Below are 26,778 nucleotides of genomic sequence, written 5' to 3'. Positions count from 1 at the left end.
GCTCTGGGCTGACGGCTCAGATCCTGGAGCCTGCTTCGGATTCTGTGTCTCCCTCTCTCTCCGCCCCTCCCCCATTCATGCTCTGTCTCTCTCTGTCTCAAAAATAAATAAACATTTTAAAAAAATTAAAAAAAAAAAGAAACCACCAGTATGTCAGAGAGAAATAAACTCCAATAAAAGATACATGTAAAAGACTTTGCATCTTGAGGTCTCCTAATTATGCCCGCTTTGCCTGTAAGTTGAATAATACAGCCTCTTTTGGCAGATGTTAACACTAACTGAATTGGGGGAGAGATTTTATTGGTTTCGTGTTTTAGGGTTAACTATTAGCACACATAATTTCCTACTACGCGTACATATGCCCTCCTGGCAAATTATTTTCAAAACGACACTACTCAAAACCAGCCATCCTAATATTATTGCAGTGTCAACGCACTCCAAGCTGGAAATTCTCAGACTGTGTGCCTTCCCTCCTTGCTTTTGGCGGAACCCTCTGCCCACACGTACCCGTGCTTACACCTCGCCCAGGGGGAAAGCTATCACCAGAGATTTCATGCTAACTCCCAGGCATTATTCAAACTCATATTTGATAATGGTAATGTCTAACGATGTCGCTCTGTGAGACTAAACAAGGCCAGCAAAGTACGGTAAAGCTTAGATTTACCAAAATATTGATAGCATTTTTATGTACAGTGATAGGGATATTTTTCCTTCAAAGACATTTTCTAAAAATGATAATCTTAGCAAGATTCCACAAACCTAAATCACTTTTTTCCCTAATGCTCGTATCCATTAGCTTCCCCTTTATCAATTAGCACTCTGCCCCCCGGATGATAAAGGAGGTGATCTAACATATTTTTTAGAAAAAATGATATATTTGTAATCAAAATATTGGCCTTACAAAAAAAAAAAAAAAAGAACTCCACTAGTTTTTTTTTTTTTAATTTTCCTAGATTTATTGAGATACAATGGACTTATAACATCATGTGGGTTTAAGGGGTACAACATAATGATTTGAACCTGAATACATTGCGATATATTAACCATAATAACCCATCAGTGCAACATAGTTAACAAGTTTTTTCTTTATAATGAGAACTTTGAAGATCTACTCTCATAGAAACTTGCATGTACGCAATACAGTATTGTTAACTGAAGTCGTCATGTAGAACGTTGTATCTTTAGAACGTGTCTTATAACGAGAAGACATTGGGTATCTCCACCCAATACCCCTACTCCTTGCCTCCTCTGGCAACCACCAATCTGGTCTCTGTCCTTATGACTTGGGTTTTCCTAGATTCCACATTTAGTGAGATCTTACGGTATTTGCCTTTCTATTTAATTTAACATGGTACTTCAAAGTCTATCCATGTTGTTGTAAATGTCAGGATTTTGTTCATTTTGATGGCTGAATTGTATTCCAGTGTGTACATACACCACATTCTCTTTATGCATCTATCCATGGATGGATACTTGGATGGTTTCCTAGTCTTTGCTATTGTGACTAATGCCGTCAAGAACATGGAGGTGCAGATACCTCTGTGTGATAGTGATTTCGTTTCCTTCAGATATACATCCAGAATTAGAGTTAATAGATCATATGGTAGTTCGCTTTTGATATTTTTAAGAACTTCCATACTGTTTTCCATAGTGGCTGCATCAGTTTCCATTTCCACCAAACAGGGCACAAGGATTCTTTTTTCTGGCATATCCTTGCCAGCACCTGTTTTCTCTTATCTCCTTGAGATAGCCTTTTTAACAGATGTGGGGTGACCTGTCCTTGTGCTTGGAAATGTATTCTCACGATAATCAGTGATAGTGAGCACCTTTCCTTGTACCTGTTGACCATTCGAATATCCTCTTTGGGAAAATCTCTGTTCAGGTCCTTTGCCTATTTTTTATTTTAATTAAAACAATTTTTTTTACCATTTATTTATTTTTGAGAGAGAGAGACACACACAGAGTGCAAGCAGGGGTGGGGCAGAGAGAGAGAGGGAGACACAGAATCCGAAGCAGGCTCCGGCTCTGAGCTGTCAGCACAGAGCCCGACACAGGGCCCGAACCCACAAACCGTGAGATCATGTCCTGAGCCGAAGTCAGATGCTCAACAGACTGAGCCACCCAGGTGCCCCTATTTTAATTTTAATTTTTTAATATAATTTATTGTTAAATTGGCTTCTATACAACACCCAGTGCTCATCCCACCAAATGCCCTCCTCAATGCCCATCACCCATTTTCCCCTCTCCCTCACAGCCCCCCATCAACCCTCAGTTTGTTCTCTGTATTTGAGAGTCTCTTATGGTTTGCCTTCCTCTGTCTCTGTAACTATTTTTTTTCTCCTTCCCTTTCCCCATGGTCTTCTGTTAAGTTTCTCAAGATCTACATATGAGTGAAAACATGGTATCTGTCTTTCTCTGTCTGGCTTATTTCACTTAGCATGATACCCTCCAGTTCCATCCACGTTGCTACAAATGGCCAGATTTAATTCCTTCTAATTGCCAAGTAGTATTCCATTGTATATATAAACCACATCTTCTTAATCCACTCATCAGTTGATGGGCATTTATGCTCTTTCCATAATTTGGCTTTGTTGAACATGCTGCTAAAAACATTGGGGTATATGTGCCCCTATGCATCAGCACTCCTGTGTCTCTTGGGTAAATTCCTAGCAGTGCTATTGCTGGGTCATAGGGTAGTTCTATTTTTAATTTTTTGAGGAACCTCCACACTGTTTTCCAGGGTGGCTGTACCAGTTTGCATTCCTACAAACAGTTCATTTTAGCCACTCTGACCAGCATGAGGTGGTATCTCAGTGTGGCTTTGATTTGTATTTCCCTGATGAGAAATGACGATGAGCATCATTTCACAGGTCTGTTGGCCATCTGGATGTCTTCTTTGGAAAAGTGTCTATTCATGTCTTCTGCCCATTTCTTTACTGGATTAATTGTTTTATGGGTGTGGAGTTTGGTGAGTTCTTTACAGATTTTGGATACTAACCCTTTATCCGATATGTCATTTGCAAATATCTTTTCCCATTCTGTCGGTTGCCTTTTAGTTTTGTTGATTGTTTCCTCTGCAGTGCAGAAGCTTTTTATCTTGATGAGATCCCAATAGTTCATTTTTGCTTTTAATTCCCTTGCCTTTGGAGATGTGTCGAGTAAGAAATTGCTGTGGCTGAGACAGGAAACCATCAAAACCCTGGAGGAGAAAGCAGGCAACAACCTCTTTGCCTATTTTTTAATTGTGTTTTGTTTTTCCTATTGAGTTGTATGAATTCCTTATATATGTTGATATTAACCCTTTATCAGTTGTATGCTTTGCAAATATTTCTCTCCCATTCCTTAGGTAGCCTTTTTGTTTTGCTAATGGTTCCTTCCCCTGTGTAGAAGCTTTCTGGTTTGATGTAGAGTACCCATTGTTTTCAGTGATGTTGTTTATACTTTAGGTGTTATTTCCAAAAAGTCATTGTCAAGAAGTTTTTCTCCTGTGTTTTCTTCTAAAGTTTTATGGTTTCAGGCCTTACATTTAAGTCCGTAATGTATTTTGAGTGAATCTTTGTGAGTGGTGTAAGATAGGACATGATTTCATTCTTTACATGTAAATATTCAATTTTCCCAGCCCCATTTATTGAAGAAACTATCTTTTCTCCATTGAGTATTATTGGCTCTCTTTTTAAACATTAGTTTACTGTATATGCATGGGTTAATTTCTGGACTGTAGACCTGTTCCACTGGTCCCTGTTTCTGTTTTTATGCCAATACAATTATTTTTGTGATGACCAGAGTTTTGTATATAGTTTGAAGTTAGGAAGTGTGATGCCTTCAGCTTTGTTCTTCCTGCTTAGGATAGGTTTGGCTATTTGTGGTCTTTTGTGGTTCCACATGAATTTTAGGATTGTTTGTAAAAAAAAAAAAAAGTACCATTCAATTCTTGATAGGGACTTCACTGAGTCTATAGATGGGTTTGTGTAATATGGACATTTTAACAATATTACTTCTTCCAACCCAATGAACACAGGATATCTTTCCATTTATTTGTGTCTTTGCCAATTTATTTCATCAATCTTACAGTTTTCAGTGTAGAAATCTTTTACCCCCTTGGTTGAATTTATTCCTAAGTATTTTATTGTTTTTGATAGAACTATAAATTGGACTTTTTAAAAAATGTCTTTTTCAGATAATTTGTTGTTAGTTTATAGATATGCTACTGTTCTAATATGTTGATTTTGTATGCTACAATTTGACCAGATTTGTTCATTTGATTCTAATGTGGGTTTTTTTTTTAAGTTTATTTATTTATTTTGAGACCGAGCGCAAGCATGAGTGGAGGAGGGGCAGAATCTGAGGAAGAGAGAGAGAATCCCAAGCAGGATGCATGCTGTCAGCACAGACTTGACTTGGGGCTCAATCTCAAAAACTGGGAGATCATGACCTGAGCTGAAATCAACAGTCAGCCTACTGAGCTACCCAAGCACTCCTAGATTCTAATAGTTTTTAAGTGAAGTCTTTAGAATTTTCTCTATATGAAAATCATGTCATTTGCAAATAGAGACAATTTTACTTCCTCTTTTCCAGTTTGGATGTCTTTTATTTCTTTTTCTTCACCGATGACTTTGACTATGACTTCCAGTACTATGTAGAATAGGAGTGGTGAGGGGGGAACTGTTGTCTTGTTCCTGATCTTAGAGAAAAGTTTGCAAACTTTTACCATCCAGTATGTTAGCTATAGGTGTCATATCGAGCTTTAGTTATGTTGAGGCAAATTTTTTCTATACCTCATTCTTGAGTTTTTATTATGAATTTATGTCAAATTTTTCCATATGCTTTTTCTCCATCTATTGAGATGACTGTATGATTTTTATAGTTCATTCTATAGTTGTGGTATATCACATTTATTAATTTGCATATGTCCTTGCATCCCAGGAATGATTCCTACTTGATCAATGTAGATCATTTTTATGTGCTGCTGAATTTGGTTTGCTAGTATTTTGTTCAGAATGTGTATTTCCATATTTATCAGGGATATTGGGTGGTCGTTTTCCTTGCTTATAATTTCCTTATCTGGCTTTGGTAAAATGACTTTGGTGGTGTTCCCTCCAATTTATTTATTTTTTGACAAGTTTAAAAAGGGCCAGCATGAATTATTTTTTAAATTTTTGTAAAATTTCGCCAGTGAAGTCATCTGGTGCAGGGATTTTCTTTGTTGGGTGGGGGAGAGTTTAATTACTGATTCAATCTCATACCCATTACTGGTCTGTTCAGATTTTCTATTTCTTCCTGTTTCAGACTTGGTAGTTGTATATTTATAGGAATTTATTCATTTCTTCTAGGTTGTCCAATTTCTGATGTGGAGTTGGTTATAGGAGTCTCTTGTCATCCTTTGTGTATCTGTGGTATCAATTGTAATGTTTCCTCTTTCACTTATAATTTTATTAATCTCTCTTTTTTATGGTCAGTCCTGCTAAAGCGTTTTTCAATTTTGTCTTTTCTTTTCAAAGAAGCCACTCTTAGTTTGTTAATCTTTTCTCTTGTTTTCCTATTTTTGATAGTATTTATTCCTGCTTTAATTAGAATATTATTTTCCTTCTAACTTTGGACTTAGTTTGTTTTTCTTTTTCTAGTATCTTTAGGTGCAGTGTTAGGTCGATTAGTTGAGGTCATTCTGTATTCTTGTATGCTTGTAGAGCTATATATCTTCCTCTTTGCACTGATTTTGCTGCATCCCATACATTTTGATATATTGTATTTCCATTTTCATTCTCCCCAAGATACTTTTTTGTGTCCCTTATAATCTCTTCCTTGATCCATTGGTTTTTCAGGAATATAGTGCTTAATTTCCATGGATTAGTGTGTTTTCTAGTTTTCCTCCTATTATTGATATCTACTATCATACCATTATGGTAGAAAAGACTCCTGGAATGAGTTCAGTATTCTTAAATTTGCTAAGACTTGGGGCTTAACATATGATCTGTCTTGGAAAAGGTTCCATGTGCACTAGAGAAGTATGTTGGATGGAATGTTCATTACATATATGATAGGTGCATCTGGTTTGTGTCCTTATTGATTCTTTTTTTGGATGACTTATTGATTTATCCACTGTTGAAAGTGGGGTATTAAAGTCTACTGGTTAGGTTTTCTAGTTGGGTGCTTCTGTGAATAGGAATTTAGTATGCCAGGATCTGAGTGCTGGTTGCTTTAAGCCCTGTCCCTCCTCTTCACCACAATCTGACCTCCCATAGTCAAGCCCCACATTCCTCCTACAATTCCTGTGAAGTGAGACACAAATGGGCTTCCCAGGATGTGACACATATGCTCGGGGAGCTGGATGTCCACTTAGGGCTCTCTTCTTCCCACTGGGAAAAGCGTAGGCCCGGGGGGCCCTCTTGGTGTGGCACCATGTCACCCTGGGGGACAGGGGATGTGGTCAGAGTGTAGCTGTTCCCCTCTCCCCTCTAACGCACTCCTTCTTTGTCTCCGTGATCCAGGGCAGGGTTCAGCCTCACCCCTCTGTTCTAGGACTTTCACCATGGTATCTTATCTATGAATGGTTGTTAGTTGGTCTTCTTATGAGGGGAACTAAAGTCAGGAATGATCTTTGTTGCTTTTTGATGCCACCAGAACTCCCTTAGTTTCTAAAGATGAAATGTAGGATTAGGGTTGGTGTGGAGAGAAATTCAAAGACAGTGATTCAAGAGAAAAGACAAAATGAAGAGAAAAAAATGGATTGTTTAAAGAATCTATGTAATAATCTCAGACATCTAGAGTTATAAAGGATGGTTTGTAGTGATACACTTCTTTCTTTATATTCCTGCAATAAACAAGACAAGTTAGACAAGGGGGCCCAGAACTGATGCATTATAGTTACAGAATGGAGATTTTCAATAATCTCTAAGAGACCAGGGAAAATTCTCTTCTGTGTTTCTATTTTAGTTTGTAAAAATTTGTCATTTTCCCTTAGACCCCCTCACACAAGAAAAACAGATACGTAAAACTATAGCATGGATACTCTTTTTCTTACTCAGTACATTGGTCTCTAGAAACTAATTTTAGATTTTAGCACATGTACACATGCATGCATACATACGTATGCAGACTAGTTTTCCTAAAATTTGGTGTATACTGGTGGGACATTCACTTCTCTCTCTGCCTGACATGAACCATTGTTTTCTAGCATGTTTGACTATCTTTTGCTCCCATGAAACTATTTCCATTGATAAAGAAACACATATTTTACTCTGAGTTTGTTTCTTTTGTTTCTATTCTGGGTTTGTAAACCTTTCTGTGTGTACCTGCTGCCTTTTTTTTTTTTTTTCTGTTTTTACTACTTTTGACAGCGCCTTGTTTCACAGAAATGAAACATGGGCACATGTGCGTGTGTGTGCATGCACACACACACACACACACACACACACACACACACAGAGGCAAAAGTATGTTGAGTTAACATGTAAGAGCTTGGGTCTCCAAGTCATCTAGCATTCAGGAGCCCTGCCTCTGCTAAGTGCTTCTCCAGCTGCCTTCTTATACCATGGTCAAATGACCACATGTTCTCAGCAGAAGAGGGAAACAAGGAAGTCTGCCACATCGTGTCAGACCCAAACATCTAAGAACATTGTTTAGTGGGGGTGGTGGGGAAGAAAACAAAACAAAATTGGGCCCTTTTGCTTCTGTTCTCATCTTGTTAAAATCCGATTACCACTTGCTCTTTTGTGAAACAAGTAATTGAGGGATGACTTTTTACAATCTGTAGGAGAGAAGACCAACTCAATGAGAGAAAAGAATCATACTAGAGCTAGGTCCTAACTCCACAGCATTCATGAAGTGAGAGGTTAGTGAGACCCCATAGGAGCAAGGCCATGTTCAAATGGCCTTGGGCTGTGATAAGAGTCAACAGTTATCACCTACACACCTACCATCTTCTCATAGCCACAAATGGTTTTTCTAACCCTGTCGCTCCTCAGTAGAGTGTTCATTAAATGGAAGAGTAAATGACTTGGATTCTAGAGCTGCCTTTCCAGATAACTGATGGTATGCTAATTGTCACATAATTTATCCTGTTACTCTGTTTGAACCAAGGGGGGTTGATGAGGTCATCTCAACTCTAAAGTTCACTGACATGGAATGTGGAATTTAATTGATATGGAAAGTAGGGTCTAGTTAAGTTATTTACCCCGTGTCTGTATTACTCCTTACCAACAGAGATAGGACTTGGTGTTTAATGTCTTTGCATTGAATTTAGAGTTCATGTCGCTCCCTGTAGTTTTACATTGTGTAAAACTTTAAACTCAAGATGGTTTTCCTCTCATTACTTGATACATTTTCCTTCTGTCAATAACTGCTTAACTATTAAAAGCTCACTTTAATTTTTTTAATGTTTATTTTATTTTTGAGAGAGAGAGAGGGAGAGACAGCGTGTGAGCAGGAGAGGGGCAGAGAGAGAGGGAGACGCAGAATCCAAAGAAGGCTCCAGGCTCTGAGCTGTCAGCACAGAGCCTGACATGGGGCTCAAATTCACGAACTGTGAGATCATGACCTGAGCCAAAATCAGACACTTAACCGACCAAGCCACCCAAGCGCCCCTAGAAGTTCACTTGAAATCAATCTATCACGATCAAATTTTGATAGAAAATTTAATAGAAAATATCAAATCTATCCCAAAGCAATAACCTTCTGATTTTCCAATAGTTTGTTTTTTATTATTATTGTTGTTTCTCCTCTAGGTAGCTGACTCCCATTCAGTGATTTCCAAATAGGCTTTCACCCCAAAATCCTGAGACAACCTGGGAGGAATCATTAGTCTCCAGAGACATTTCATGATCATTTGGGAATTTCTGAAATTATGGCAAATATGACAGCATCGTAGAGATAGGCCTTAAGCAATTTTTGTAAATACTGTTTGTCATCACGATAGGTATTTATAAAGCTAATTATAGGGGAGTGAGAAACAGAACTTGTTTTAATGTATTAGGAAAATATCATATCTGTACATAGAAGCAAACAGTATGTAGGATGGCCTTGAAAATGGTTTATCAGTGTAGACGGTACTGACCGATCAGGTGATTAGAGAAGCATCCGATTCCAAAAGTTTACTAGCAGAGGAGCGTGAAGAAAAAATGCACTGACGGTAAGTGTTCTGCATTTCAAGTCCATTCCATAAAAATTAAGTACTTAAAAGTGTAGTTATGTTTCAGATTAAGGTGGACTAGGTCTCTGTATTGGAGCACTTAAAATATATCCCCCAAGTCTTTGAAAGCATTTGGATATATTTGGACCTGTTTTCCTTGTGGCGGAATGTGGGTCACAAAGAATAATCTTTCATTTTTCAGATAGAAATATACTGATGCCTAAATGTATTGCTTATAATGTATCAGTCTACAGGATATTATTTTTCTCATAACAGAAAATGGCAGAAGTGGGTAACTGTATTCTGGCATAAAACGGAACTGAGCAATCTTTTGCAATTACAATGCATAGGCTATCCTGGTCCTAGCGCAGGAAGCATAACAATTTGCATATTTTAATTTAGAGGTGAGAGACCCCTGTCAAAGTAACAGCTTGGACCAGGCCAGCAAGGAGAAATCGAGAAGAGAGAAATAATTGAAAAGGCAGTTCCCAACAAAATGAAATTTGTCTCGTTGTCACTTAAGGTTGTCTTCTTGTCTTTCTGAGGGAGCAAGGTCAGCCTAAGAATGAAGGGAGGGTAGAGCACAGTGGATCACTAAGGACCAAAGGATAATTTTTTTTAATAACAGTGGCAATTGCAATATATATTTATGAAGGGGAGACGAAAAGAATGCACACAGCTTTCCAGTTAAGAGTCAGCAGGTGTCCTTTGAGTCGAAATATTGCAGACGTGTACACGGCAGATCTAAAGTTTGTCCTCAAAGACAAGCAGGTTACAGAGCAGATGAAGTACTTAATGAAATAATTTACTGTGACATATTGATATTGAAGTCTGGAAGGCAGAAAAGGATTTGCAACAAAATTAAGGTATGTCTCTCTTGAAACAGTTCCCCATTTCTTTCTCCGAGGGCTGATAGGAGATTTTCATGAGAAGAGGAACCTGTTTTATTTCTCTCTCCAAGTTTATGCCAAAACATAGATGCCAGTGTGAGGTTTCAACATTTGCCTCCACATGAGAATCTCATTGGAATAAGGTCCAGAGGGAAATCCAGTATGATCTGTTCCTTGGTTATGTTTCAGAAAGGTTTTAATCTCTTCAGTGTCATGTGTTTTCAGTTAAAATGTACATTAGTGAAAAACTCAGGCACCAGCAGTGAAAGGAATTAGGCCTGGAGAATGTTAGTTTTAGATACAGGCAATGGAGGATGGCTAGGACTATTATCAGGGCATAAAAACAGCAGCCAAATTTCAACTCTGAGTGGGGATAAACATTGTCACAAGTATCTGGGAATATTAAAAAAAAAATGCTTTCTTTAGGAAATGAAGATACGTATTTCACATTCATGATATCGTTTCATCATTTACATAAAAAGGAAAGAAAAACACCCGCAAAAAAAGCCACATTCTGTGGTTGGCAAGCTGTGTTCTGTCCTAACACATTGGAGGGAAGCCATGCATCAAGATGGCTGACTTTGTCAGTGATTCTCAACGGGTGGGATGTTGGTTTTCGAAGTTTGGAGGTGAGCAGGAGAGGGAGCATGAAATATTTGAAAACTGACCCCCTCCACTCCCTCATTGAGAGTCAAAGGTAGAGCATCAATAGCTATTTGGAGGAATCAAAATATTGCCTTAGAGGACTAGCTCTCTAGCTGTGCAACGTTGGACAAATCCATTAGAAACTCCACATGTTAGTTTTCTCATCCTGAAACAACGCGTCGCTTTACCTCACGGTTTTCGTGAAGCTGCACAGATGAGTGTGCTATTATAAACTGTTGAGTGTGGTGCAGATTTCAGTTTTCCTTATGAATTGACAGAGACGAACACACATCCTTGGCTTCTAGATACTTGCAGACCCATTCGCTCAGTCATTTTTCCGGAAGCTAAGTCTCAAACACCTATATTTCCTCTTTGGTCCCAATTACACGAACAATGTTATCACGGGCTTCTGGACACTTGCCTGCCCAGGGCATCATACAAAAAAGGGTGGACTTACAAGTACGTTTTCAATATGTATGACAGCTGTTGCTCCAGAAATGTTTCCCAAATTTTTGCCCCCCCCGCCCCCGCAGTGATTTTTCTTCTTTGAAACATACTAAGAAAATGTATTTGTCACAAACCATGTCTAATAATGAGGCCATGTAAAACTCTTATGGCTGCTGGTAAGGTGCTGCTAAGTGCCAATTTTGGAAAGAAAGTTTATAGAATTTACTTGGCAATGCTGAGCCTTTCCATTAAAAAAGAAAAGAAAAGAAAGACCACACAACACTCTCTATGAAAAGATATTACATTTTCTCCAGAGAAGTAACACTTCCTCCTTTGTTTGGAGGTTCTCCAAAGACTGTAAAGCATTTTTGCAGATTACTTTACCTAAAGTTTTTAAAAACTTGCAAAATAGCCATGAAGTAATAAAATGGAAACTATTAGTATGCCAATCAGAGGCAGATATAGAAACAGTAGTCCTAAGAAAAGGTGACCTGTCTAACACCTCCCACAAAAAGCTGATGGGTCCAGAAATAGAATCCAGGCAGCTGACTCGAAACATTGGGCAACACTTCCTCTCTTCAGAATTATTATTGTTAAAAGCCTTTGCACATAAACAACGTCCTGCTCCTTGAGGATGGATGAGATCATGCTAACAAGCTACCCATTCTTTCCATAAGAAATACTGCAGTCATGGCCATGAGCTAATTCATCGAATGTTCATAGGCCACAGAGAACACACACACACAAAAGCATGTATACACACATACAAAAAAATCCCATTCTAGATTCAGTTTGTTTTCTTAAACCAAGCTTTAGTTGAAATTTTAATTTCAAGCTTTAGCACACCATTTTTGCCTAAATTTCACACTCTGTCCGTTTCTGTTTCTACATGTCCTACATGTCCTACCCTCCCTAAATCATATAATAAAGAACTAGACCGTGGTAGAATGGATTTCTAACAGATTTTGTAATTTAGCTATTGTTACTTCCACAAAGGCCGTTCGTTAAACTAACATGCACCAGGGACATGACTTAGAGTTTGGAAGGTTGGAAGTCATCAAATCTCTACCATGGAAAAGACATGTGATCATTTAAAGTTATCACATCAGGGGGCGCCTGGGTGGCTCAGTTGGTTAAGTGTCTGAATTCAGCTCAGGTCATGATCTCACGGTTCGTGGGTTCACACCCCGCATCAGCCTCTGTGCTGACAGCTCGGAGCCAGGAGCCTGCTTCGGATGCTGTGTCGCCTCTCTCTCTGCCCCTCCCCCACTTGCTCTCTGTCTCTCTCTCTCAAAAATAAGTAAACGTTAAAAAAAATTAAAGTCATCACATCAGAATTATACTTAGTCTTAAAGATGTTGAACAACAGTGAAGATTTTTAAGGAAAAACTGCTCACAAATAGCATCTCAATACAATATAGGTAATTTGTACATCTTATATGCACTTTTTCCTATACAATACTTCTGAGATAAGACAATGGAAAAGCTGATAGTAGTAAAGAGAAACCGGCCCTCCAAAGACCAGCTGAAGTTATAGTCAAAAGGCCCATTGTCCATTGGGTGGTTTAAAAAAGACCATCGGCTCACACTGGGTTTTCGGCACATGAGGACACACACAACCACCAGCCTCATCTTCCTTCAATATGGAGGAGGGCGTTCTGGCTCCATTGTTGGCAGTCAGCAGTTCCTGATTCCCCCTCTGCGGTCCCTCCATTGTAACGATCATGAAAACGGGAAACATGAGGCAGTTTCAACAACACTGGAAACTAGAAGTGCTGATCAAAAATGTGTCAGACAAAAAAGTTAGAGACAACTAGGGAAAGCTTAGCCTGGAGGCAGAATCACAAAGCCGTGTGGGTTAACAAGGTGAGGGATTTCCACCTACATCGCCTCACAGAGGCACAAGAGCACCCTTCTGTTTGGGGAAAGCTCCTTGATGGGGAATCCAAACACATTGTTCTACCCTTTGGCCCCACTTCAGTCTTTAACGCATCTCTGCCCAATATTCGTAGGGAATGAAACACTACTGAGGCCAACATGGGGGTGGATAACCTTTTAGATCCAGATGTTGGAATATTTGTTTCACCATTTAGAGATAAAGAGAACTTGCTATGCAGCTCATTAAATAAGAGCATGGGCTTTGGATTAAAAAAAAATGCCTAATTATATATCCTGGTGCCACTATTATCTAACTCTTTTATCTTAGAAAAGTTACTTAATCTCTGAAAGCCTCATTATTTTCACCTTTAGAGGGGATAATAATAATACATTCTTCATAGGATTTCTGGGTGAAAAAATCATTGAGATAATATATTCAAAACGTTTAAATGGTGTTTCACATATAGCTAAGTGCTCAATAAATACTATTATTAATATATTAAAAAACTAAAATGTAATCACAGAATTAAAATTATTAGAAACAATAAAGAGTTGTGTCAACATTACAGAAAATTGAGCTTTTAATAACGAATAAAATATTGTCTTAGAATACAGAAAAAAAAAAACAAGGAAATGGAAACAATGGTAGAAAAGATGATAGATATTAAAGTCATATCTTCAACATATGCTTACCTAGTATCATAATAAAAAAATACAAGTAATAAATAAATTATAATGGAAGCCAAACTTACTAAGCTGCATACTTCACTATGCAAAACAAATTATATACTAGATAAGTAAATGGAGAAAAACAGATCTAAGTTTCTATTGTTTCGTTTTCTTTTTTCCTATATTTGTAGTTTCACCTTTTTTAATTTTTTAATGTTTTTATTTATTTTTGAGACAGAGAGAGACAGAGCATGAGCAGGGGAGGGGCAGAGAGAGAGACACACACGCAGAATCCAAAACAGGCTCCAGGCTCTGAGCTGTCAGCACAGAGCCCGACGCGGGGCTCAAACTCATGGACTGTGAGATCATGACCTGAGCCGAAGTCGGATGCTCAACCGACTGAGCCACCCAGGCACCCGTAGTTTCACCTTTTAAAGAAATCTTAATCCAGGCAGAGCATTAAGAAAAACAAAAAACAAAACAAAACAAAAAAACAAGCCACGACAAACCAAACTACAAAAGCCAGAATTGTTTCACAGTGTTTTTTTCAGTCACACAAAATTCTAGAAACCAATCAAGCAACATCAGGGCTCACAATCTCAGTTTTCAATTGCAGATAGAAGTCAGACGGGTATCGTGAAAGTGTCTTGAAGTAGTGCAGGTAAGTGCCCTGGTGAATTGAAGAGTGCAGGTGCAGACGAAGGGCAGAAGTGGCCACTCAACTCCAGCTCCTTATTGCTATGTGACAATGCTACCCAGGGCGCCAACTGTGCTAGCCTTTTGAGAAAAGCCAGAATTAATGACTTTTTATGTGAAGTTTCCAGATTTTTGAAAGCCAGCAACAAATTCACCTTTTCTGTTAATACTCTACAAGCCAAGAAAAACACATCAGCAGGCAGTATGGTCTCTAAACTAACCCCAGGTCAGCAGTTCATACAGCACAGAGTGATAAAGTCAGTGCAAAAGTTCCATTTCTAGCCAAGTTTTTGTTCATGTATAAGAGAAAAACAGATTTTCATATATTGATCATTCATTTTCATCTTTTTCACGTAGATCACATCTTTTATCTTTTTACTTTTTAACTTATTTCTTTATAAAATGGATAGGCAACATGTAAATATACTTTGTATTCTCTGTGTATTATATTAATTGTATAAATTTATACAACACAGTCCCTATCTTTTAGCTGGAGTTCAGACCACGTAGATTTGATGTGATTATTGACAATCTATTCTCCCGCCATCTGTTTTCTATTTGTCCCGTTTTTCCTTTGTTCCTTTTTTTTCTTTTCCGCCTTCCTTTTAACGGAGTATTGTTTATGATTTCACATTGTTGTTTTTGTTGGAGCACTCATTGTAACTCATTCATGTGATATTTTAATGCTTACTTAAGGGTCTTTAAGTATACATCTTTAACTTACCAGAGTCCACCTTTAAGTTATATTACACAAATTCACATATACTATAAGAAACTTAAAATGATGTATTTCCATTTTCTCCAAGTTTTTGTGTTGTTGTAACTATATATTTTGTTTTGACATATGTTATAAACCATATTACACATTGTTATTAACTTTGCTTTAAATAGCAGATCCTTTTTAAAAGATATTTAAAGGGGCGCCTGGGTGGCGCAGTCGGTTAAGCGTCCGACTTCAGCCAGGTCACGATCTCGTGGTCTGGGAGTTCGAGCCCCGCGTCAGGCTCTGGGCTGATGGCTCGGAGCCTGGAGCCTGTTTCCGATTCTGTGTCTCCCTCTCTCTCTGCCCCTCTGCCGTTCATGCTCTGTCTCTCTCTGTCCCAAAAATAAATAAACGTTGAAAAAAAAAAGATATTTAAAAAATTTTCATACAAATCTTTATATGTACTTACATAGCTGTGATTCCCAAAGCTCTTTATTGCCTTCTGGTCTTGTATATTTGAAAAATCTTTATTTAATATTTGTTTTTGAAAGATATTGTCAGTGGGTAAATAATTTTAGGTTGATAGTTTTTCTTTTCGTGTTTCTGGTTTGCATTCCATCCAATGAGAAATCTGCTGGGACACTTCGTTCTTTTATATGAAATGTACTTTGTTCTAAGTTTGGCTGCCTTGAAGATTTTCTTTATCACTGATTTTAAACAATTTGATTCTGATGTGACTTGGCAGAGTCGTTTTCATGTCACTTGCATCCGAGGTTTATTCAGTTTTCTGGATCTTGGAATATGTGGGTTTCAGAAAATTTGGGAAAATTGTGTCCTTTATTTCTTCAAATATTCTCTCTGTACCTCTGGCTTCCTGTCTTTGAGCAACTCCAGTCATGTGTGTATCTGTTGCAGTACTCACTGATGCTGTAGACATTTTTTTTTTTAGCTTTTCATCTTCTACACTAAAAAAATGTATTTATTGATATGTCTTCAAATTCACTAATTTCTTCTGCAATGTCAAATCAGCCATGAATCCCCCCCCCCCCCCAGCGAATTTTTCATCTCAGATATTGTAGTCTTCACTGGTATAAGTTCAATTTCGTTTTTTAAAAAGCTGTCTTCAGTGCCCTTAATATGTTCAGTCTTTCCTCTAGCTCCTTGAACATATGGAAGACAGACATAATAGCTTTTGAAATGTTCTTACTTACAAATTGTATCATTTGTGTAATTCCGCTTCTCTTAAAATGGTATTTTTATTCCACTCACTTTCTCTCCTTGTAGCACTCAGTTGAATACATCAAGAGCTGGTGAACTTTTTCTGTAAAAGACCAGGGAGTAACTACTTTAGGGTTTTCAAATTGTTTGGTGTGTTACAAATACACAGCTCTGCCACAGTCGTGAGGAAGCAGCCATAGACAATGCGTAAGTGGATGGACGTGGCTTGTTCTAGTGTTAATCTTATGGGTAGATAACATCCTTCTTGACATTAGGTTATATTTGTCAGGTAGTAAGATTACTTTGTCGGTTCTCTTTTGTCTCATAGTTGCTTGATCCACCCTTTTTTCTTTTCTTTTACAAATTACTGAATCTTTGCTTTTTTGCATGCATTCTTAGAGTCTATACCTTTTAACTCCTATGTTTAACTTACTTTTTTTTTTTTAATGTTTATTTATTTTTGAGAGAGAGAGAGAGCACAAGCAGGGAAGGGGCAGGGAGAGAGGGAGACACAGAATCTGAAACAGGCTCCAGGCTCTGAGCTGTCAGCACAGAGCCTCACGCGGGGCTTGAATTCACAAACCGTGAGATGTGACCTGAGCCGAAGTTGGACACTTAACCAACTGAGCCACCCAGGCGCCCCACTCACTTTTATAGATAAGTGTAACTGCTAGGTGAACAAGTGCTGTTATACTCGTGTTTATTTTTCGTGTAAACTTCACGTTTTTCTTTTCTTCTGTTTATGCTTTTCTTTTTGATAGACTGTGATTTGCTCTGCTGTTTAAAATTTATACATGGCATCTTTTTTTCATCATTGTGGCAGTTGTCCTTCTCCAATGACCCATGATGACGATTATGTTCTTGTAGCAAATGTTAAAGTTGTATTATGTAGACACACACACACATTTATATGTATATATGTTTTAAGAATTTTATACATTTTTCTTCTGACAAAACAAGTAATGCATGTAACTATCTGAAAGGACATTTTTCTTCACAGGACAAATACTTTAATTCAGTCTCATTACTCACATTTGCTACCTCATCAGATTGAATCATGTTGACTTTTAGTTCTGGATTATTGTACATATGCTTCTTCATTTGCTCTAGATTCACTCACTCTCAGGTTTTTCCAACAATAACTGTTAACCACAGTATTTGCTCATTCAACTGATTCTATTTCTTCCATCCTGTTCTGGATGGGTCCGTTTCTAATGTGATTACATCCTCCAGAATTGTTTTCAGTTGGGGCATTAGTTCCTTTGGTCTCTATTTAGCAGTATTCAGATTTTCTCCTTGTCTTTTGTACTTTTTTTTTTTTTAATTTTTTTTTCAACGTTTATTTATTTTTGGGACAGAGAGAGACAGAGCATGAACGGGGGAGGGGCAGAGAGAGAGGGAGACACAGAATCAGAAACAGGCTCCAGGCTCCGAGCCATCAGCCCAGAGCCCGACGCGGGGCTCGAACTCACGGACCACGAGATCGTGACCTGGCTGAAGTCGGACGCTTAACCGACTGCGCCACCCAGGCGCCCCTCTTTTGTACTCTTAAATTTGACTGTACTCTGTCTAGGTGTGAGTTTTTCATTAGCAATCCCATTTTGGCGGGGCGTCTGGGTAGCTCAGTCAGTTAAGCATCCAACTCTTGATTTTGGTTCAAGTCAAGATCTCACAGTTCATGAGATCGAGCCCTAAGTTGGGCTCTGAGCTATCAGCACAGAGCCTGCTTGGGATTCTGTCTCCCTCTCTCTCTGCCCCCATCCTTCTCTCTCAAAATAAGTAAATTAATTAAAAATAATCTATTTGCTACTCAGTTGTCCTTCTAAATCCAAGATCTTCCATCTGTCTTTAATTCTGAAAAAAGTTCCTAAATTTTTATATGTTTATATTCCCCCTGAGAACTTTGTTGTGGCTCATTTTTCTTCTTTTATATGGCTGATCTTGTCTAGTATCTCCATATTTATCATACTATTTTTAGTTCTTAATCTGTCCCTTCCAATATTTTTGCTGTAGATGGTATATGTTGCCCGGTTTGTGCTTTCTCTTTTAGATTAATCGTAGGCTTTGACATCTAGTTACTTTTGGTGAGTTCATGTTCTCCTGGTGCGTCAGCTACTCTGTTTCAGCAGGACATCTGAAAAGAAAAGATGATCCTGATTTTCTGGAAATGTGTCTGGGGCAAGGATGAAATGTCAGGCTCCAGCCTCTGTGAATTGTGGAGAATTTACAAATGCGGGGGGGAGGTGGTGGTTGGGGGGGTAGGCCCTTGTGCAGAATATCCAGGCACCACAGAACTTTGTGGATTCCAGACTGTTAACTGTCTTACAGGACTTTCATCCTGCCAGTGATGCCTGCCCCATTTTTAATGGTCATGCAGCTCCGGGAGGAGGCTGTCTCCCTGGGCTGATATTCATTGGGGAATGAATATAGAGGGGGAGGAGGGGGACAGGGAATGTTCAAGGGCAGCAGGTCAGTCTTCACCTGTTTTTGACATCTGATCACTCAGGCAGGGCCTCTTTGCTGCCTCAGTATTCTCTCAGGGACACCACGTTAGTGATCTTGAGCCACCGTAGCAGCTTTCTGGCGAACAGGAAGGCGAAGTTGTCCGCAGACAACATAAGGGAAAGGCAAGTGCCAAATCTGAAAGGCTTTCCTCCACTTGGTCTTCCCAAGGTCCTCTTTGGAGCGCATCCATGGGACGATACGAATCCCCTGGGAGGATGCACCCCCTCATCCTTTCCACAGGCTGCAATTTCAGACCTCCTGCAGCCTTCTCACGGCCTTCTGTTAGTGATTTTGGTTAGCTTCTCGGAGACATTTTCCTGCAGTGGCAGTATGACAAAAGAAACTTGAAGCAAGCTTTAGGCTCTGAACTGTCAGCACAGAGCCCAACATGGGGCTTGAACTCACAAACAGTGAGATAATGACCTGAGCAGCTCAAGCCATTTCGCTGCCTTGACAAAAACCGGAACCCTCCAATCAGTCGCTGGGTTAATTTCACGAGTAATTTGCATTTGTTTGCTTGTGTTGTTGCTGTCGTTTAAAGAGTTTAAAACCCTTCTTCCAACTTGGGTCTGTTTGCATAGTTTTCTTGCTCAAGGGCCCTTATATATTCATCAATACGTGCACAATCCATTAGACGTTGAGGAGTTCTGTGCTGAAAAGTGGTGTCCATATCAATGAGAACTGAATCAGTTTAAATTCCTGTCTTGTAAAGTGAAGGAAAGTGGGAGAGCTTGAGCTGAGATGGTTTCCTGTCACTGGATCTCATTTAAAATAGAGCTCTCCTGCCAGTAGTGAAACAAAGAACAGCCTGTAGTGTGAAAAAAGTCGAATTACATGTTTGCCTGCCCCGCCTCAGTTTCGATGCATTTTCAAAAATAGGTATCAACACGCAAAAAATATAAAACTAATGAAAATGCAAAAATTACCACTTGCACAGTCTGTACAGTTTTAATTCGAAATATTTGTAAGAACTCTTATAAGACTGCATATATATATATATATATAGTGCGTGTGTGTGTGTGTGTGTGTGTGTGTGTGTGAAGGGAGGTGAAATGGATAATTTGAATTACAAAAAAGCCTTGATAACCCCCCACACATCAATTTACCTGTGAACAAAAAGATTCACACTGAGAAAATGGGATTTAGGACTATTTGATAAATTACTACAGACTACTTGAATATTCCATTAGCAAAATAATAGCTCGTTATGGAACCTCAGAAGAATGTAGTGTAATTACAATAGTACTATCCTCCCTTGGGGGGTGGGAGGAAGGTAAATGTTAAAAAATGAGAGCTATTTAACCAATGTTAGTGAAAAATGCCTCAAAACAGACTGAGAGGTTATATGATTTCTGGGACTCGGCGAAATTGTTGTAGTTTCCACCAGCTTTAATTAGTGGACCGTGTTTCTGCCAGGTGAGGATTATTTGCATGCCTGGACGCCTATAAACAGACAAATGCGCACCCCCTGTGATAGTGATGACAGAATGGCCGTGGTCTGTTAAACTTGACTGTGCACCACACCTGATTGTATTTGAGAAGAGACGGCATGCACATGCTCCCAGTACCAAGTTCAAACATTTTGGAAGATGATAACTGACCAAAGGTGGGTCAGAGGGAGTGTGATGGAGGCATGAAGGAGAGGATGAAGGAGAAAAGACAAGGACGAAACGGAGACGATACATAGATGCCGAGTGTCCGGCATGGAAATGTGACTTCTGCCACAGAGCTGAAGTGCAAAATACTAAGTTCACAAAATTCCCCCCAAGTTTGTGCGCTGAATGAATTTGTAGCTACTGCCCTTTTCTTGCAGTGAACCCAAAGTGACATGACGTGAATAAACAAAAATTCATTTTAAGAATTTAGCTTTATTTGTCAGGCCTTGGGTTGTTAACTGTGACATCCAACAAACCACCCTGCGAAAGATAAACTGTGCTAATCAAGTCGTGTAATTTCTTAAAGTTAAAAAGTTGCTTAAGAAAATAAGGGGTATAATTATTAACTTCAGCTGGGAGAGCACGGATCAGAATGAAAACGAGACCCGAGTCAACATGTGGCTTTTTCTTTTCCTTTTTTTTTTTTTTTTGCTTTTGTAAACCTGACGTATTTGCCCAAATTTCAAAAATTTGCAAAATATTTCAAGGCAAGAAGCGAGTGTTATGCTCAACGAATGGGGTTATTCATACCTAAACCACATGGCTATTTTTAACATCACTCAGTTGAAGGTGAAGTATATAATGGCCCTGAACTTCTCCAGGTGAAGTATATCTGAAGAGAAATGTGATTGGTTCAGTCTCCATGGTGTTGTAAAGATCACTACAGGCCAACAGCATTTGCAGAATTAAGAAAAAAATATCTAGAGGCGTCTGGGTCGGTTGAACCTCCAACTCTTGATTTTGGTTCAGATCATGATCCCAGGGTCGTGGGATGTTGCCCCTCGTTGGGCTCCGCACTGAGCCCAGAGCCTGCTTAAGATTCTCTTCTCTCTTTCCCTCTGCCCCTCTCCCCTGCTCACGCTCGCTCTCTAAAAAAATAAAAGACAAAAATACCTACATATTCAAAGCAACAATATGGGAACAATTGTGCTTGTTAGCTTGCCTATGGTATTTTATTCAAATATGCACACTGATAGGATGAAGCCAGGACCTTACCCCATTTATTCCCTGCCAAACTGTGAAAGCCAGAAACAGATGGACGGACACTCAGCATCTCCTGAATAATATAATACAGAATGTATGATGAACACGTAAGACTGTACATGTATTTTCAATATGTAGCCACCTTCCCGCTATTTGTGCTAATGATAGCATTCGGTGGCGGAATGGTCCAAAATCATGACTATTTAAATTTGGGAAGTCTATATATTTAGGCACAAACGCTGTTACTTTCCAAAAGATGATTTTCTTGGACACTTTAAAAATACCCTCCTAGTCCTTCAATACACATTGGCAGTGGGGTGGGAAAGTGCCTAGGAATATAATCGAAGAAATTAGAATCCTTTGAATAATCTATGAACAGAAAACCAAACGGGCCTTATTTAGCATTCATCCCTGAAAACGTTATCCAAAGACTCAAGAGGCAGCGTTTCGTGACAGGTAGGAATTCCCCCCAAATACGTATTCTCTCGTGTCCCTGGGGCTTCTTCTGGAAGGACGGGGGTCCCAGGCCGGGGTAACAAGGAGCAAGCGCAGGAGCGCGCAGAGGGCAGCTGTTTGGGGCCCCAGGTAAACGCTGCAGCAAGAGGGCTGGAGGCGAGCAGACCTCTCACCCTGAGCGAGCCCGCGGCCAGCGCGCCCTGTTGCCACCCCCGCCCGCACCTCGCACGGCCACGACCCTGCAAGCGAGCACTGCAGCGCCGTCACAGCACGCCTCAGGAAGAGCCGGGCTTCCGGCAGCCAGACGGGAAGTGCGAACCCTGGGAAATCCCGAGAAGCTCCACCCCCACCTGTGGCAGCGCCAGCCAATCCGCGGGCGGCGATGGGAGCGGCGGCTACGGAAGCGCAGACGAGACAAACTAACTCCAAACGGGGTGGGCCTCTCTCTGTCTCGTGCAGCTGCGGTTCCAGAAGGCTGGGCTGCTCCCCCTGACTGGTTCGCTCTGTATCCTCTGGCTGCCGGGCCCAAGGCTGCACGCATGCAGGATCATTTGTAGGTAATATTTCACCAGATTTGGAGAACTTTCAGCCATAATTCCTTCAAAATTTGTTTTCCAGCTCCACACGTTTCTCTCTCTCCTTCTGGCGTGAGATGATACAAGCCTTGGACCATTTGATATTATCCCACAGTTCCCTGATGCTCAGTTGATCTCTTCCTTCCCCCTCCCCTCCACCTCCCCTTCCTTTCCCTTCCTTTCCATCTTTCCTTCCTTTCCCTCCCCTTCTCCCTCCGGTTCTCCCTCGCTCCTTTCTTTGCTTCCTTCCCCTTCTGTTCGAATTAAGTATCTGTTCTTCGATCTTCACCTTTACTCTTTCCTTGTGCCACTTCCATTCTGTCATTGAGACGAAGCTAGGAGATTTGTATTAAAGTTCTTACAGTTTTCAGTTCTGTAATTTCCATTTAAGTTCTTCTTTATGTCTTCTATTTCTTTGCTGGGACTTTTCTATCTTTGCGTTTGTGTCAAGGGTGTTTCTGTCGCCCGCCCTTTCTGGTTGGAGACCACTTATATAAAATAAGGGCTTTAAAGTTTCTGTCAGATCATTCCCAAATCTGTATCTTCTCACCCTGTCTCTTTCCTATGCCAGTTGAGCTGTCCCAGGTTCTGTGTATGCTGAGAAACTTCCAGTTATGTTGAGGACATTTCGGATACCACCTTGCATCTCTGGCTCTAGTGGAAAGCCTACAGAGCATGTTGATATTTTTGTTCTGGCAGCATTCAACTTGACTGGGTTCAAATCACACGTTTTGACCAGACTTCTTCGGGTTGGCTTCCAAGGTCAATACGGTTTTTAAATCTGTCGTGCGTGTCCTACATGTGGCCCGTCTGGGCCTTGAGGGGTGGGGGCCCTATCCTGTCATTTATTTCTCGCCCTCTGTGTGTGCTGTTCAGACTCAGATCATTGCACATGCAGCTCAGGGAAGCCGGGAGTTCATCCACAACTGGAGGGAGCAAGTTTTCTCAAGCTCTTCCCTCTCTGCTGTCTCCCCAGTACTTTCCTTCCACTCCCCTTTTTCAGTCCTCTGGCCATAAAGCTGGAGCTATAATACCTCCTGCTGTGCTGCACACTTTCCTTGGGGTCAACGGAGGGGGGGCGGATTGGGAGGGAGGAACGGAGGTGACTGGGGCTTCTTCCCTTATTTTGAAACCCAAGCCACTGCTTGGAGGGGAAAGTTTTCTCTTCTCAAAGTCGAGGATTCCTGCTGGATCCACGCGTGGCCTTTGCCACCACTGCGCTAGGATCACTCCGCTGAGGCCCTAGAGAGAGCAAAGAAAAAATAATAATAAAATGGGACATCCATCCTCTTTGTGAGCATTTAGGAGACCCTTTTAGCACTTCTTGAACCAGAACTGTAATACTTGTCTGGATTTCTGTCTGTGCCAAGGACCCCTTCTAGTTCTTGGGCCATCTTGAATTCAGGCCATGGAACTCCAGAGGGGAAGAAGGTTGGGGAATTGTCTGTTTGATAATACTTTAAATTCTGGTCTTATCCAAACCACTTGCTGCCATTTGCTTTTTCAGGGTCCTCAAGGAACCACTCCATGCAGCTTTTTTAAAGCTGCCTTCAGCGAGAGTTGGAGTGGAGAGTGCTTAGTCTGTCTTAGCCAGAAGTGAATGCATCTCTGTCTCTGTCTCTCTCTGTCCACCTTCCCATCTATCTATCCATCTATGTAGCCTTCCCTGTATTAGATCAGCTTAGATCTACACTCTAAAGTTATAAATGGTTGATCAGCATTTTATCTTGGCGGCCCTATTCACCGGTTAGGTTAGAATTTCTTAAAAGCTGGTTTCAAGATTCCTTTCTATAAGATATTCAAGAGGTGATGATGTGGCTTAGGAAACTGAGTTAGTGAATATGGTGCACAAGTGTTGAGCTGTCGTTTTCTTATCCTGCTGTAGAGATACACATTTAGGACGGTGAGGAGTTTTATTACCCTGAGTGAATTCATATTTTAAGGGACACGGCAACTGAGCCATCTGCCCACCATAAACTTGATTCCCCTTGATCATATCTTTGCTAAGTGGCAGTCATTCTAGGATGAATCTAGAAATACTGCTTTCCAAGGCAGTCCGGTTTCATTGCTATGAAATTCTTCTCTAAATTGAGGCCAAATCAATTTTGCTACATTTTCAACCCCTATTTCATTTTTCTATCTCTTGGGGTCTTAAGAGGGCTTAAAAAAATCTATTTAACTTTTTTTTTTCCCCCAAACAGGAAGACCTTTTAAATATTTGAAGACAACTTCGCTTTCCCCACCTAAATATTCCTGGTTTCTCTGAAAGCTTTTCATAGAAGAGTCTATGGCCCCGTTTCCCTGGGTGGTCTGCAGACCATCTGTTGCAGAATCTTCTGAGGTTCCTATTAAAAAATGCCGATCGTAGGGTTTCCCCTCAGATGTACCGAATCAGAATGTCAGATTGGAGAGCCGTAGCTCTGTGCTGTGGGAGTTGGGCCCCAGCTGGGCTCAGTGTCAGCCTGCTCTCCACTCCTTTGAACTGACTTTCCTCTGCCCATCAAGTGCATACCGGTGGGGAACTCGCCCTTAGAATCTCAAAAGTACTTTAAAAATGTTTCCAGAAATTGGCAAGGGCATTCGCCTTGGGATTCCTGTATTCTCTGATGGACAATACAATTTATAGCAAGTAATGTCATGAGAGCCAGGATCTCAGAGGGTCAGACATACTGAATGTACAAGTTTAAGGTACCATTTCTGGATCAGAAAGACTAATTAGGGAGAAAGAGAGCTAGAGGTGTGGGGCACGGTAAGGTGACTTTTGTTGTTGTTACATTACATCTGGGCTCAGGAGCTTAGCTGTTCCTCTAGAGGAAAGAGGCAGGAATAGTTTATCTTTAATTCTTTCTTTGTGTCCTGATAGAAATCCTTTCGTACAGAATTTGATCCTCAGCTGCAAAGAAATGGCAGCTCACTGGGCGAAGTGGTTTTTAGTCCAGGTTCCCATTCGATTCCCCTGAGAGTTTCAAAACAAAATACCAGGACTGGGCTCTATGTCTAGAGATTATGATTGAGCTGGTCTGGAATAAGGCCCAGATATCCATTTTGTTGAAGTGCTTCAGGTGATTCTACCATGCAGCGGGGGGTCAAGAGCTCCTATCCTAAATCATTAAAATAGAGCTACCTTCCTGCTGGCATTTCTTGTCAAAAGTGGTGTGAATTGATAAGAGAACCATGAAAAACCTGGGAGCTATTCGGAGACACAACTCCGTTGCTTTCGGAAACAAAACAAAACAATTCCAGTTTGAATCTCTAGAGAAGACAGAGACGTGTTTGTATTACTTGGAGTGGGGTGTGTGTGTGTGTCTTTATACTAGGGAATAAGTAAAAGGAAATAACTGACGTCCAAAGAGAAAATTCTCCACTTTGCTGCTGAATCAGGAGGGTACAGTGAAAATCAGCCACTCAGTTCTTAACGAATACTTTGGTTTCACTAACCTGTTCAGCATTTAGACACTGCCACCCCTCACTATTCAGATTATGACAGTTTAAAACAAACTAAAAACAGTGCATGTTTTCGGAGATGATCTTGGAGCATTTCAAAGACAAAGAGTTCTTCCTTCTGCCCCTAGAAGCGTATATGTAATTGGGATTGTGGGCTCCGTGTCCACAGCTTGAAATAAAACTAACATCTTGGTGTTGTTTTTTTGTTTTTTTTTTTCATTTTTCACTCTCTGCATATTCGTACCCAGTGGTTTTTCCCTCTTCTGAAAACAATACACTTTAGCAAAACCACATTATAATCGGACTTGACCTTCTTCCCCACCCATCCCCCAAGATTCAACTTTTCAACTTTTACAGCTGTTGTGAGCTGTGCACCAAATCAAAGCTGAGAGAAGCTTTGTAGTTTCTGAAATGTCCCCTTCTTTCCAGAAAGTGACAGAAAACCTTGGGATGTCTGAGCCACTGCCAGACGGCGACAGATCTTGCAAGACCTGCCTCCCCTCTCATCTCTCAGGAACTCAGCTGATTGAAGGAAGCCACCTGTTCCCAGGCCGACGCCGGCGACGCTCCCTGTAATCGAGAAATAACCACGCTGGGGAGAAATATCTCTTTGTTGGTTCTGGTGAGTGTCCTAGGAGTTTGTGGCGTAACCAAACGTGAGCAAACTTGAGCCAAAATTAATGTCAGGAGAGGAGCAGAGGCATATCAGGGGTCAGCGCTCATTTCTCTGCTATTATCCTACGGTTCTCTGTGGATATTTGGGCTACTGCTTTGTCGTATGTAGTGACATAAAGAAGGTATTTTCCCTCCTTTGGAGTTTCAGACTTTTATTGCCAAGAAGACCTTATTTTTTGTTTTTAATTCTTATTTGTTTTTGAGAGACAGAGAG

At 40.2% G+C, this 26,778-nt stretch overlaps 1 protein-coding gene across 20 annotated transcripts in view; it reads left to right on the top strand.

The window, feature by feature from the left end:
- LOC147580697 (uncharacterized) overlaps window positions 1–26,778 on the top strand; it is a 403,830-nt gene that overhangs the window by 257,414 nt on the left and 119,638 nt on the right. For 17 of the 20 annotated variants that reach the window (XR_015250994.1, XR_015250990.1, XR_015250999.1 and 14 more), the window contains one exon: window positions 26,319–26,511. The exons of the other annotated variants lie outside the window; for them this stretch is intronic. The gene's annotated coding sequence lies outside the window, so the exon portion shown is untranslated. The remainder of the gene's footprint in view (window positions 1–26,318; window positions 26,512–26,778) is intronic. 20 annotated transcript variants of the gene reach the window in all.

This window comes from Puma concolor, chromosome B2 (genome assembly GCF_028749965.1).
Source record: "Puma concolor isolate L17-30 chromosome B2, mPumCon1.1.hap2, whole genome shotgun sequence".
In the NCBI taxonomy this organism is placed as follows: Eukaryota; Metazoa; Chordata; class Mammalia; order Carnivora; family Felidae; genus Puma; species Puma concolor.
This window is presented reverse-complemented; position numbering and strand designations above follow the sequence as displayed.